Source organism: Argiope bruennichi, chromosome 7 (genome assembly GCF_947563725.1).
Source record: "Argiope bruennichi chromosome 7, qqArgBrue1.1, whole genome shotgun sequence".
NCBI lineage: Eukaryota > Metazoa > Arthropoda > Arachnida > Araneae > Araneidae > Argiope > Argiope bruennichi.
Genome location: NC_079157.1, coordinates 60,170,520 through 60,184,266, shown reverse-complemented (window position 1 = coordinate 60,184,266; position 13,747 = coordinate 60,170,520).

Here is a 13,747-nt window from a genome sequence, read left to right as displayed (position 1 = left end):
ATACAACAAAATAACAAGATTATCAATAATTATCATCTAAGTAAAAATAAATAGTAGATTTTTTGATTTGTTACAAACTAATGCTTTTACATATTTCAAAACATTAGATTTCTTCTAAGATGACAATATTTTTAGATTGACTTTCGTCCTGTAAACCACATGACATAAAAATCAATATTCATCAGAAAGTAGCGACAGATACCATCAAGCCAGACGAAAACAAAATAAATGAGAGTAACCCAAAACAAATGCTAGAATGTTTCAGTTTAAAATTCTTAATTCTTTCTTTTTTTCAGCAATTAAATGTGGTGGTGCTATAAGGATCCAATTTCAAACCAATATTTTAACCCTTTAAAGAGCCATTTTTTTTCTAGTCATATTATGTTAAAATATTTTTAGGCTTGAAATTAGAATAAGAAAAGGGATTCATTTAGCTAATTAGATAAATTTAATTTGATTGATTAATTAATTTTGTTAATTAATAATTAAGTGACAAACCAAGACACATTATTTTGTGTGAGATAAAAAACTAAAGCATCTACGTTTCTGTCTTTCTAAAAAAATGTGTCAGAACTTATGCCAACCTACATCATTTCATACAAAGATTGATAAATTTGGTGGGAAGCATACTTCCCAAGGCCTTAGAAAGGGTTAAGACATAATTTTTTTTATAGTAGATACGAAATCCATAAAAAGAGAGATTGATATTAATTCCATAACAGAGTCTTGCTTTTTTTGTATAAATCATCTGATGTTTTAATGAATTCAGAAAATAGTCTGGATTTTTAATTTCTTCTGTACGAAGTATTAAAGAGACAATATTGTAATCATTAAAATCAACGGGGGTGGTCTCTCAAAACTTTCTCTCATACTCTCCAATAAACTTGTCGTGCCAGAGAAAGTCTTACATGTCATTGACATATAATAGTTACGAAATACTTTTTGGGTGAATATGGCATTTTTATTGAATCTATCATGTCATCCTTAGCGAGTTATTTGGCCTTTATTTCCTGGCATGCGTTAATAGAATTCAAAAATCCAATCTGTGTTTTAGACACGTTTTTTACAATCGATTGAAATACAAAATTTGACACAAAACTGCACTTGATTGTCACAAAATCCAATACCATTGAGTTTTTGAATTATCGCGTTTATTTGTTTCTGTAAGTGCAGACGGACAGATAATCAGTCCTCAGTTAGATTTGGCTCAAAATTTTACAAGTGTCTACTCTAAAGATATTAAATCCATATACCGAATTGTAACCCTCTATTTCTCCTCCTTTTGTAATTATCATGTTAACTTATATTCGAACAGCCAGAGAGACAGACTTCTGATGAGAGCTTGCTCAAAATTTGATATAAATCTGCAGATTTGTTGTAATGAATGTATACCATATTTCAACCGTCTATCTCAAAGCGTTTTTGAGTTAACTTTGTCACAGACAGACTGCGGGACGGACATTTTTTAAAATTGCGTTTTTTTTAACTCTTAATATAAATTCTTTCTCTCTTTATAAATTCTGAAAATAAAAGATTGAGCACTTGTGGCTTTCACAATAAAGTTTTAGAGAAACCTTTCCCGCAGACTATTTTTTCGTGAAATTCCTGTAGCAATATTAAAAAGACTTTTAAAAATTGAATCTGAAGAAACTTCGAATGGTGGAGGTAGCTCAAGCCCCGAAGAATAATTTATTATTTTATATTTAAGAAAATTTTCTTTATTAAATATTATTACTGCATTTTTATACTTGTTGTTGTTGTTGTTCATAATGGCACTTGCTATAGACAAGCTCGCTGACGAAGTCAAAGACTTTAAGCCAGGGGAGCGTTTCTTGTTTTCAGTAGCGCCAACTAGGGCCAAGAGCACGTCTTAGCTACTCACGCATCACATTCGTATGCACAACCCCTTTTTACAGGGGGGCACATTCACACGTCTCACAGATAGAACAACCATGCCCGAACCGCGACTCGAACCCAGGACGCCTGATCTCTGGGAAGACACGCTACCCCTATGCCAGGTCACCGGCCTTTTATACTTGTGAAGGGACCAAAAGAATAATGTTGTAAAGGCGAGAAACTGAAAACCGTGAGAAGTACATGGGCAAAAATAAATAGCGGGAAAGCACATTATTAATATCGCCGCCTTTGACGACCATCTGGTTTGCCGGAAATTATTGGTGTTATTACCAATTAAATTTCTTAAGCATAACTTTATATTCATGATTCTCTCAAGAAAATATATTTAAAATCAATATTTGTGATAACATCAAAACCGTGTCATCTTTAAAAAAAATCTTCTATTCAATCGGTTCTATTCATTGCATATATGAATCATTCTGATAGATTCAAGTCCCGCGATATTAATGTGCTATCAAAAACATAAGTAAACGGATATTTTATCTTCTAATTTATTGTCGAGATAAATTACATTGCCATAAAAAATTGATTCTGGTTACCTGTTTCAAATTGCATGTTGTCTTTTGTGGTGATGAAACTTCACTTTCTTATTTCTCATTTAAACTGCATAGATATTAAAGAGAAATTTTCTTTCTTGGCTTTCAAAATTGGGAAGAAAAAAAAACATTTAACATTTAAATATTTGACGGTACAATAAAAACAATTCGAACTGAAATCTATTGTTAGAAATTATGCAAAAAAAGTATTTTTTAAAATAATTTAACAAAATTCCAGAAAACTTTTTATAAGAAATAAATATATTTTTAAAAATGTTAAAAATATATTTTTAAAAATTTTACATGATATAAAAATCGATTTCGTGCAATAATATTTTGGGAAGTTATAACTAAAAACTCTAACTTCTCATTTAATTTTTAATTAATTAAAATTCTAATTGAAATTTCCGAAAAAAATTACTCTAAGATACACATTTTCACTCTTATGTATATATATCCATAATTTATTAACCCTTTGACAAATGGTCTGTCTTGTAGTGCAAAAATGCACACAAACACGTTTTTTTAATTATTATTTATAGACTAAATAGATCTTAAATTTTTTACCTGCTTCAGTTAAAACCACTGAATTACGGAAAAGCATCATTTTCTGTCTCGCTTTAAAATTATGAAAAATAGTTACTTAAAGTTTTGTAATTTTTTAGTTCGGCATAATAATAATAAATCTAAATGAAACGTTATTTAACTTTTGATATTTTTTTAACACAGATTAATAAAGCAAGTTTTCAGATAAAAATCTTACTAAGTCAGTTGAGAATAAGATGAATTGGAATTCCTTCCGGTTTCATATGCAATCGTAATTACTGCTTAGTAAAGATTCTGTAAAGATTATTTATTACTAATCGCATTCGGCAACCGGCTGATTCGGTGGAGATATTGGCTATATTTGATTATATTTTCATATCCAGAATTCCGCCAAATCGCCGGGCATTAAAGACCCCCATTCTCTTTATTGTCTTACAAGTATTCATATTGTTACCTAAATTACATTTTGTGTATATGATTTTTTTTTCTAATGGAGACCAGTTCCATGACATCATTGTGCTCTTATATCCAGCTGTCAACTAAATTTCGAAGTACAGTACACTCCCGATTATCCGCGGAATTGGGTGGCGCGGCCACCGCGGATAACAAAAATCGCGGATAATCCGAAAAAAAGCTAAAAACGGGAATAGCAAAAGAGAAAACAGTCATTCCAACTTTGAAAAATCGTTTTATGTATAATAAAACGTAAAATAAACAGCAGGAAATGTTTAACAAACGCTTACTATTTTAGTATATCACTCAAAACTAACCTAAATAAAAACAAAAGTGCTTTGTACTTACGAGAGGCGTCAAGGATACACAGAAAAATTAATACATATGTACGGTTTTAATACTGTAATGTATTATGTAATTGCAAAAGCATAACTGTAAAACTACACCTTTTTGAAGAAATCAGTCATTTGTGTTTGCTTCTTGCTTTGGAACCATTTTCTCTTTAAAAAAAAAAAAAAACTTTGTGTGCAAGGCGCGGATAACCCGCCCGCGGATAATCGGGAGTCTACTGTATTGCAATTCACTTTTTTATTCCTCAAGTAAATTATACAGATATTAAACAGAATCCTTCCTCTTTAGCTTTTAACACTGAAAGAAAATCACAAGATTATATATTTCATGAAACGATTAAAATTGTTTTGTATTTCAAGACAACACCATAATCTACTGTTGAAAATTAGATTAAAAAATATTTTTAAAAATTCTCAAAATTAAAAAAAAATTGCATGACTTTTAAATTAATATCATTAAAGCGAAATAATTTCAATTTTAAATGGTTCAAAATATATTTTTGTGCAAAAATTCAGCTTAATTTTTAACGAATTAGTTTTTTAAAAAATCGCCCCAAGCTGCATATTTCTATTCTTTTCATTTATATATTTTCCAAATTTCGTAGCTGTAGTTCAAATAACCTGACCTGTAATGCGTTCAACATACACATATTCATCTTTATTATTAGTTGAGATTTGATTTTAAAAAAGTAAATAGAATTAAGGAAAATATTGAAATAGTATGCAATTTCGTCCTCTCATTCTATAAATTCCATTCTTTTATTTTGAAATGTGTAGCATTAATCCCAAAAGATAATATTTCAAAATATGTTTGTAGATGAAAATTAGAATATTTTGCCGCGCTCTTGAAAGAAAGAAATCTTCTAGTACAAATAATTATTAAATTTTATCTTCATCAGTTATGAGCATTTTGTAACTGAAGCAATATTACAGATTTTAACAATATATTATTTTGTAAATTAATAAAAAAATTATTTAATCAGCTGTCTTGAAACCTTTTTTATGCTTATTAATATTTGTGATCAAAATTTGAATCCATTTTTTTAAATTCAGATTTAGAAGCCAGCTATACAAATTGCTAAAGCTTTTTTTTCCTAGAAGAAAACGTATTCTTCGGCGAATCATATCTTGGAGCATTGTGCTGACTGTCTTAGTGAGCAAACAAGAATACTTATCATTGCTGGGCATTAACTTTTTTTTTCTATACCAATTACGAATTCCCAGTAGCATTTGGATTTTGTTAACATATAAATCATTTCTGAGTTTTAATTTTACTGCGTCTTTTGCCACCTTTGGCCACCGGCTGTTTCGCGAAATCATTTGTTACTAAAGTTTTCAATTAAATGTTTTAAGTACCTTGGTCTTAATAGTTTACCGAATATTATATTTTTAAACATTAAATTCAGATATAGGACAAATCTTGTTATTTTTAAAAGCCTTAAACAGTTTTGTTCATCGGACAATGCATATCACTAATATTCTATAATCTCACATAAAATTTGAAGATTAAATTAAAGTTTAAGTAATTAAATTTCAAATTGATGGAATAATTTTCTTACTGAAACAAAATATAATTTTTAATCCTTAAAATTATAAGGATTAAAAATAAAAGCCATTCAATACTGAAATTTTGTGTTTACTACAAAACATGTAACGTAACTTTCATGGAACAGATAGAAATTTCTCTGGCTCAACAAAAATTCAATGTAATAAAATAAAAAAAAAGGTATTTTCAAACTAGTAAAACGATAATGGATTTTCATTTATTCAATTATACAGTGCGCGAAAAAAGTATAAGGACAACGTGTAATTGCGTGAAAATATGCTTTATTTCCATTTCACCTAAATGAACTTTTTATATTTCTTACTTCTGCAGCATAATTTTTTAATAACACTTATATAACATAAAAAACATAATTTAGCTTCAAAATATTGATTTTAAAAAATTTAACATTAAAGGAAATACGGAAAAAATTATAAGGACATGTTATAAAATACTTAAAAAATGTTTCAATAATGAAGAAAACTACCTTTTTTTTCAATCACTTGAATAAGCCGAGAGGTCATAGATCCTGAAAGATCTTTTAAAATGTCCACAGATATTTTTTCCCAAGCGTCTTTGATAGCGACGACAAGATCTTGTGTACATTGATACTGTGTGCCGTTTTTATAAACTTCTCGGGCTAGAAGTCCCCATAAGTTTTCGATTGGATTAAGATCGAGACTTCTCACCGGCCAATCAAGTAAATTTACAGAATTAGCTTCAAACCAGAGTTTTGCACTCGTAGAAACGTGTATCGAAGCATTATCCTGCTGAAAAATATAGTCCCCTGAAGTAATTAGTGGCGCTTCAGGTAACAAACTTTCTCCTAACATATCAACATACCTGTCCGAATTCATTTTACGGTTGATAAATACAATTGGAGTGGTTCCATTTGCCCCAAAAGCGCCCCATACCATAACCGAACCACCACAATATTGACGACTGGAAAACACTTCCTTGATCTTTCGCAGATCATACCAAAAATAACGAAAACTATCAGTTCCATCAAGAATGAACTTTTTTTTGCCCGAAAAAATTACATTAGCCCACTTTTGACCAAGAGAAATGTATTTTTTGGCAAAGAAACTCTTCTTTTCTTATGATGATTTGTAAGAGGGGGGCGTGACACTAATTTCCCATAAGAAACTTGAGGATATTTACTCAAAACATTTTGAACAGTCCTTGTTGAGCATGGTAAACTCAAATTTTGTCTAACTTCATTTGAGGTTTCTCTTTTCTCGCAAGCTCTCCTTACAATCATTCTTTTTTGTCGACGAGAGAGAATTTCTGGCCTCCCAGTTCGCTTTTCCATACCATACATCCCAGGATTTTTTAGAAAATTATAAACCACCGTTTTAGATCTCTTGATTCTTTTTGAAATTTCCTATCCATTTAATCCACATTCTCGAAAAGCAACAATTTTTCCTTTTTCAGAGTCAGAAAGTTGAGTTCCTTTGGGCATCGTTTAAAAATTCACACTGAAAGTCACCGAGTGGGAAATTCTTTTCGCAAATGAATCTTTTAACTCGGAATTGTCATTTTATGCTTTCAAATATGCAAATTTTTAAATAATTACTTGAGAAAAAGCAATGTCCTTATACTTTTTTCCGTTTTCATTTAGGTTTAAAAATCAAAATTTAAATTTTAGCAGATTTAAAATTGAAAATTTTAATTACTTTACGCATAAAATATTTTAGTTTTACTTCTATTTTTGCTGCAAAAATTTGCATACGATTCTGTAAACAAGGCTTCTAGATTTGGCAATTTTTCGCGTGTTCTTATAATTTTTTCGGGCACTGTATTACTGAAAAAAGTAGCAATTTTCGAAAATGAGCAAATTTTTTTAAAAAATTTTATTATTGCTTACAGCTGGAGTTAAATTTTATTAATAAATGCAAGAAAAGTTTGGAAAATTTATTAAAAGCATACTTTAAATTGAAATCTATTCAGTATATAAAAGCAATCCATATATTTGTCAACAACACTGGAAGAAAAATCCAGCATAAAATAATTATAAAAACAACGAAAACGATATGAATGTTAATGATAAACATTATTGTAAAATACACTTTTAAATGCTTTTTAAGTTATTAAAAATAGACCAAGAATTATGCGATGACTTAATAGGAATCATTAAAATAATAAATTTTTAAACTTTAAAATTATGTAAAATTAAGTTTTTTTTTTTTTTTTTTTTTTTTGCTATTATATTTTCAGGAATTATCACGGAAATATACCAAATTTTCACTTAATTTTTAATTGACAAAAGTTTTAATTAAAATTTTTAAAAGATCGACAATTGTTTGTTTGTTTCTTATGGCACATGCCACTGACAAGCCCGCTGTTACGAAGACAGCGATTTAAGCCTGAGGGGGAACGTCTCTTATTTTTTATAGCAGCGCCAACTAGGGCCAAGAGTACGACTTTGCCACTCACGCATCATTCATTCGCTTGCACAACCCCTTTTTACAGGAGGGCACATTCACACATCTCACAGATAGAACAACAGAAGAACAACCATGCCCAAACCGGGACTCGAACCCGGGACGCCCAGATCACGGGGAAGACGCGCTACCCCTATGCCAGGACGCCGGCAAATCGACAATTAAAATTAAAGGGCACATTTCCATCTTTCAACGCATATTTATATCAAATTTGCAAGCTCATGGTTATGTATTGAGCAATATACACATTCATTTTTATTACTTAAGTGATTTTTTAGCCTACATGAGACAATAAAAGAGCGTGAATTGCGTATAGCAGTGGAAATATAATTTTGATTAAAATATAATTAATTAATTAATTGCCTAGAAACATTAACAAAAAATGTGTTTTATGCTTCAAAACAATTATAAATAAGGTTTGAAGAAAATCTAATTATTAATTTTGATTTCTATAGCATAAAAAAGCAATACGAATGGTCTCCCAAAAACTTTCTCGCATAGACTTTAATAAAGATGTTATCCCAGAGAATGCCTTATTCAGCACTGGCATTACAATAATAACGAAATATTAACCTTTGGCTTGAATATACCATTTTCACTGAATCTCGCCATGTCATCCTTGGCGAGTTATTTGGTGATTAATCCCTGGTTTGCTGTTAATAGTATCCGAAAATCGAATTTGTGTTTTAGAAGCGTTTTTCCGAACCAATTGAAAGAGAAATTTGACATAATACTACATTTGTACCCACAAAACCCCATTCCAGATTTTATATATCGAGTTTAGCGAGTCAGTTTCTAAAAGTATAGATTAACAGAGAGTCAATACCTTGTTGGATTTGGTTCAAACCGTCAGAGTTGTCTAGACTATAGATGTTAATTCTGTGTATCGAATGCTATGTATCCGCCTCTCTTCGTTTTGTATGAATCGTGTTTTAATCGTATATCATAATTTTGCAAAATCACTCAAATTTCCTTTCCGCGGATTTTGCCCAAAATTTAATAGAAATCTACAAATTTGGTATAAAGACTGCATACCAAATTTCATTTGTATACATCAAAGCGTTTTGAAGTTATCTTTGTCACTGACAGACGGACAAACATTTCCCAAAAATGAGTTTTTCGAATTGAAGGAAATCTAAAATGTGGAGATTCGTCAAAATCTTAATTTCGAATTTTTTGACCATTACTATACTTTATACTACTTATATGAGAAGGTAAAATTCCTCATCTCAATTTAATTTACATAAGTTAATGGCTTTACCGGTTCATCCTCATGTTAAGAACATTATGACATTCATTAGAAAAAATATTCGTCTACGCCATACTATTTGCCAATCTTAAATATTCCAGCTATTTCAAAAACTCATATTTATAATAAATCTGTCTTAAATATTTACCTCTTAGAAACTTATTTTTATTATAAAGTCTTTTTATTCCATGCGTTTTTGTTAAATTTAAAGAATTTCTGTAAGAACGTTATATTTAAAACAATGCATTATGTTCAATTACAAATACAGTTTGGAAAAGAAAAAAAAAAAAAGAAAAAAAAAAAAACGCCGAACATATTTGCAAACGATAATAGACGATGAAATATGGATTGCTGTTTGATATCTTTCGCGGTTGCAGCAACTGAGGAAATTTTTTATTTACACTTCGTAAGAATAGTAATTTAATATTGATAAGACTAAGCTATTGCATAACTGATAATTCACAGAAATCTTGCATATTTGACTTAAATTTAAACTTCAGGATTACGTTGTCAATAAGTTAAAATGATTTGACATCGCAATCGTGGATAATACCTCAGCACAGTTGGTATTATACCTTTATTTTATCAGCTATACCATATTATTGCAAGCATAAAACATACAGCGCACTTGGCATTATACTTTGTTTTATCAGCTATAATGTATTATTACAAGCAAAGCATTTCGCAATACAATTTTGGTTCACCAGCTGTAACGTATTATTACAAACAGCGAATATAAGTAGCACAATGAATCCGAAAATTAAACACGTTCGCGCCGTGATTTACGGCTGAACTCGGGCTATCTAATTAACGAGATAATCTTTTCTTTACTACCTTTTAATTGGGATAGAAATGTCGTCTAATTAGATAATAGTTAGGAACGAATTAAATATTAGGTGTGAATCACAGGAGGATCATACGGCAGTCAGCTTATTAAATGGATCACTAGACGAGTATCATTAAATGGATCACTTGACTCCATTTCCAATTGAAACTCAATTGCTGAATAGGACGAGAATTTAAACAAAGAGAGAAAAATTATGTTAATGCTGCGTCTGTTAATGCTGCCCAATATATATAAAATCTAGTTATTTATTAAAAAGAGTTTTGTGAAACCTGTGAATTTCTACCTTTTTCCTAAATGCAAGAATATTTTTTTAAAGTTCATTTTGGTGATAACAGATGTGCGTAAAGATATCAATTAGAAATTAATGAGATATTAATTAATAATAAATAATTTCCAAAATGTAATTCGTTTATAATTTTCATAGTTCGTAAAGAATCGGCACATTGAAATATGGATTTAATGAAATCCTGAAAATAAATTTCATCCCAGATATTTTCTCTTTAAATAATAGAAATGACATATTTTTATGGTATTAAATGCTATTTATAACGAACGCAATGTTATATAACGTTTTTAGGATACTAGGATACATGTATAAATTCAAAATAAAAACGTCGACTTGTAAAAAAAATGATAACATTTTTGGCATCAAGCAGCTTCTTAAAAAAAAAAAAAAAAAATCGTGATGAACTATTAGAAGCAAGAATTGACAAAGTTCATACGATTCCAAAACTATTATGTAAGATCTTTCTTTTTAATTTTTTTTTAATTTCAAACAAAATGCAGTTTAGGAAAATCAAGCTTAAAAAATAATGCTATCATTTTATCAGTTAGGAAAACATAATCGAACTTTATGAAAAAGAAACTTTAGAATTCGAAATTCATCTTTCGTTCCAGTTCATTAATATTTGACCAATATACACAAGTAAATCCTTTGATTATAATTGAAAAGAATCTAAATTGCAAACCTTTTCTTTCCCTTTAATTTTCGCATCTGTTAATGCTGCTAAAAAAATAAACAGAACACGGAAAAAAATCGTTTGTTCTCGCTGGAAATATTGCGAGATCTAAATAGAAGGTGAAATTTCGAAAAACAAAACTCAGATCATTTTTAGAGTTCCCCACTTTCGGCACGCTTGAAATTTCATTCAAAGAGGCAGACATTTTAGAGGAATGTAAGTATTCGTTGCATCATACAAATATTTCTAGTATCACTTGCTTTGAGGCCCCCGGATTTCAACACGGTGTGGAATGGCCTTATTTCTCGCTTCTCTGAGGCCTCAAATAATATGACTTTCGCATGAGGTGAAGGCGCTTTATAACATGTTTTTTCTGATTATAGGACTTACGAAATAATGAATATTCTGGTTGGTGCCAAGGTGAACAGAGTTCGTTAATTTTTGAGAGAATCTGCGTTGAAGAACTATTGAAGTTTACTTTTTAAAAAATCTGAATTTTACTAGTACTGTCATGCAAGAATGTCAATTATAATGTACATTATTTTTCGTGCGAGATATGAAATCAAATATTCTAAAAGTATCTGAAATTACTTTTTTACAAACAGTTTGATGAAAACTTTTTTTCTTCTTTTTTTTTTTACACTTTTGTATAAGAAGTATATAGAAAGGAAGTACTGTAATAATAAATAAATAAATAAAAACGAGTGCGAGATTTTGACGAACTTCTACTCTTCAAATTATACTGAGTTCGAAACTAAATTTTATTAATTCGGTTTGTCTGTGAACATAATAAATCGAAAAAGCTTTGAGCCTTACGAATGAAATTTGGTATGAGATCTTTATTCCAAATTTGTATGTTTCTGCCAAATTTTGAATGGAATCTTTTCACAGGAATCTGTCTGGTTAGCTGTGTAAATGAATGTCATAGCTACAAAACGTAAAGAACTAGATGAATAAAATTTGGCACACAGATTACGCATTTAAAAATTAGATGTATATCAAGTTTTGAACCCAATCCTTCAAGCGGCTGACCGTCTGTCTGTTTATGATTTAAAATGTATGTGAACCCAATAACGAAAACACAATGATTTAGGTAAATGAAATTTGATATATAACTTCAGCATCTAAAATGTAGATTTTTATCAAATTATGAACTGGATCTGCCAAAAGTTCGACTTTCTGTCGGTCTAAACTTTCGTATCCATACAAAAGCTATAACTGAAAAACGCAATGACTTAAATAGTTAAATTGGCTTCAATTCATCAAAAAAAAAAAAAAAAAAAAAAAAAAACGATATTCAAATTGCATATTTGGTTGTTTTTTTTTAGCTTAATGATGTATATTTTTAATGCATATTTGGTTCTACAAAGCATTAAGTTTTCATACACGGAATCTTGAAAATAAAAATCTGAGATTACTTCACAGTCTTGTTCAAGTTCGACAATTTTATGCGGAAAGATGGATGGAATAACATCTTTATTGGCGAATATGTGAGAAAATTTCGTGAAGACTTCTTTAGTTTTGGTTTAGTATGCAAAAAGAAAGTATGGGGAACGATAAAAAAAAATGTTTCCGCGTTTTTCTCTGAATAAAAAATAACTGTAAAACAAATTGTATCTATCTGTGACACGTTAACTCAAACACAAAAAGAGCTAAATAAATAAAATTTTGGTATGTAATCTTAATACTAAAATCATACATCAGACCAAATTTTGGATGAAATAGGCCAAAGAGAAGACTATTACTTTTCACTCTATGAATACACGGCAACATGTATAGAAACTGAAACAGCTGGATGGGTGAAATTTGGTTGGTGATTTTATTTTCAGAAAAGTAAATATGTATTAAACTTTGAATCATATCTGTTTTTCTGTCTATATATATTCGTATGCATTTGAGCATGGTAACAACATTAGCTAGATTAATGAAAAGTGGAGGGTAGTTTTGATACCAAAATTGTAGGTAGTAATAAATTTTGCTACAATCTAGAATTTTTGTTGCCCTAAATATATAGCTGATTTTTTTCCCTCGTGCTTTACGAAACTAAACAAAACATCTAAATTTAATTATCTAGATGTAATTTATGAAATGAAATTTTTTTATATAATAATTGCATAAAAATTAGTTATGAAAGATTTGATAGATATACCGTATTAGTTTGATAAATTTACCGTTTAACATTTATTAAACGGTAAATCTATCAAAGGGTACTTTATCTACAAATTCATGCGCATGTGTACTGAAAGAAAAGAAAAGAAATAAAGCAAACTAAATGGGTGAAATCTGGCATTAAATCTTTTCACAGTGCTAAAATTAATTATTTTATTCTATTTAAAATTTAATACATAAATGAAAAACTATCAAAAAATAAATTCCTATTCAGTCATACGGCGATATACTATTTTGTTTTTCTCCTCATTTTTAGTCTCAATTTATTAAGTTAAAATAATACAAATTTCCGTTTAATTTGAAGTGTTTTGCCACCAGCTGAATATTAGAAGATATTTAATCTTGTAGTAGTATATAAAGTATTACAAGAGTTGCTTTTTTCTTTCTTTTTTAAGGAGATAATTGCATATTATATAAAAATTCCTGAAAACTAATAATATTATATATAAAATATATTACATATGTGGAATATAATAATATATCAAATATTATTGTATTCCGCAGTGATATTTTAATTGGATATTTCAATTAATATCTTTATATCATTAAAATTCTACTGACAGATAATAATTTAATCTGGTTAACTTTTAAAAAAATTGCATTTTCTTTACTGAAATTACATTTGGAATGAACGTATGTTATCAAATTTTAATGAGAAGATTTCATAATTCTCTATTATTTTTATTATTAGTCGCCTTTGTGAGCAGCTGGTTCTTTGTATATATTGGTTATAT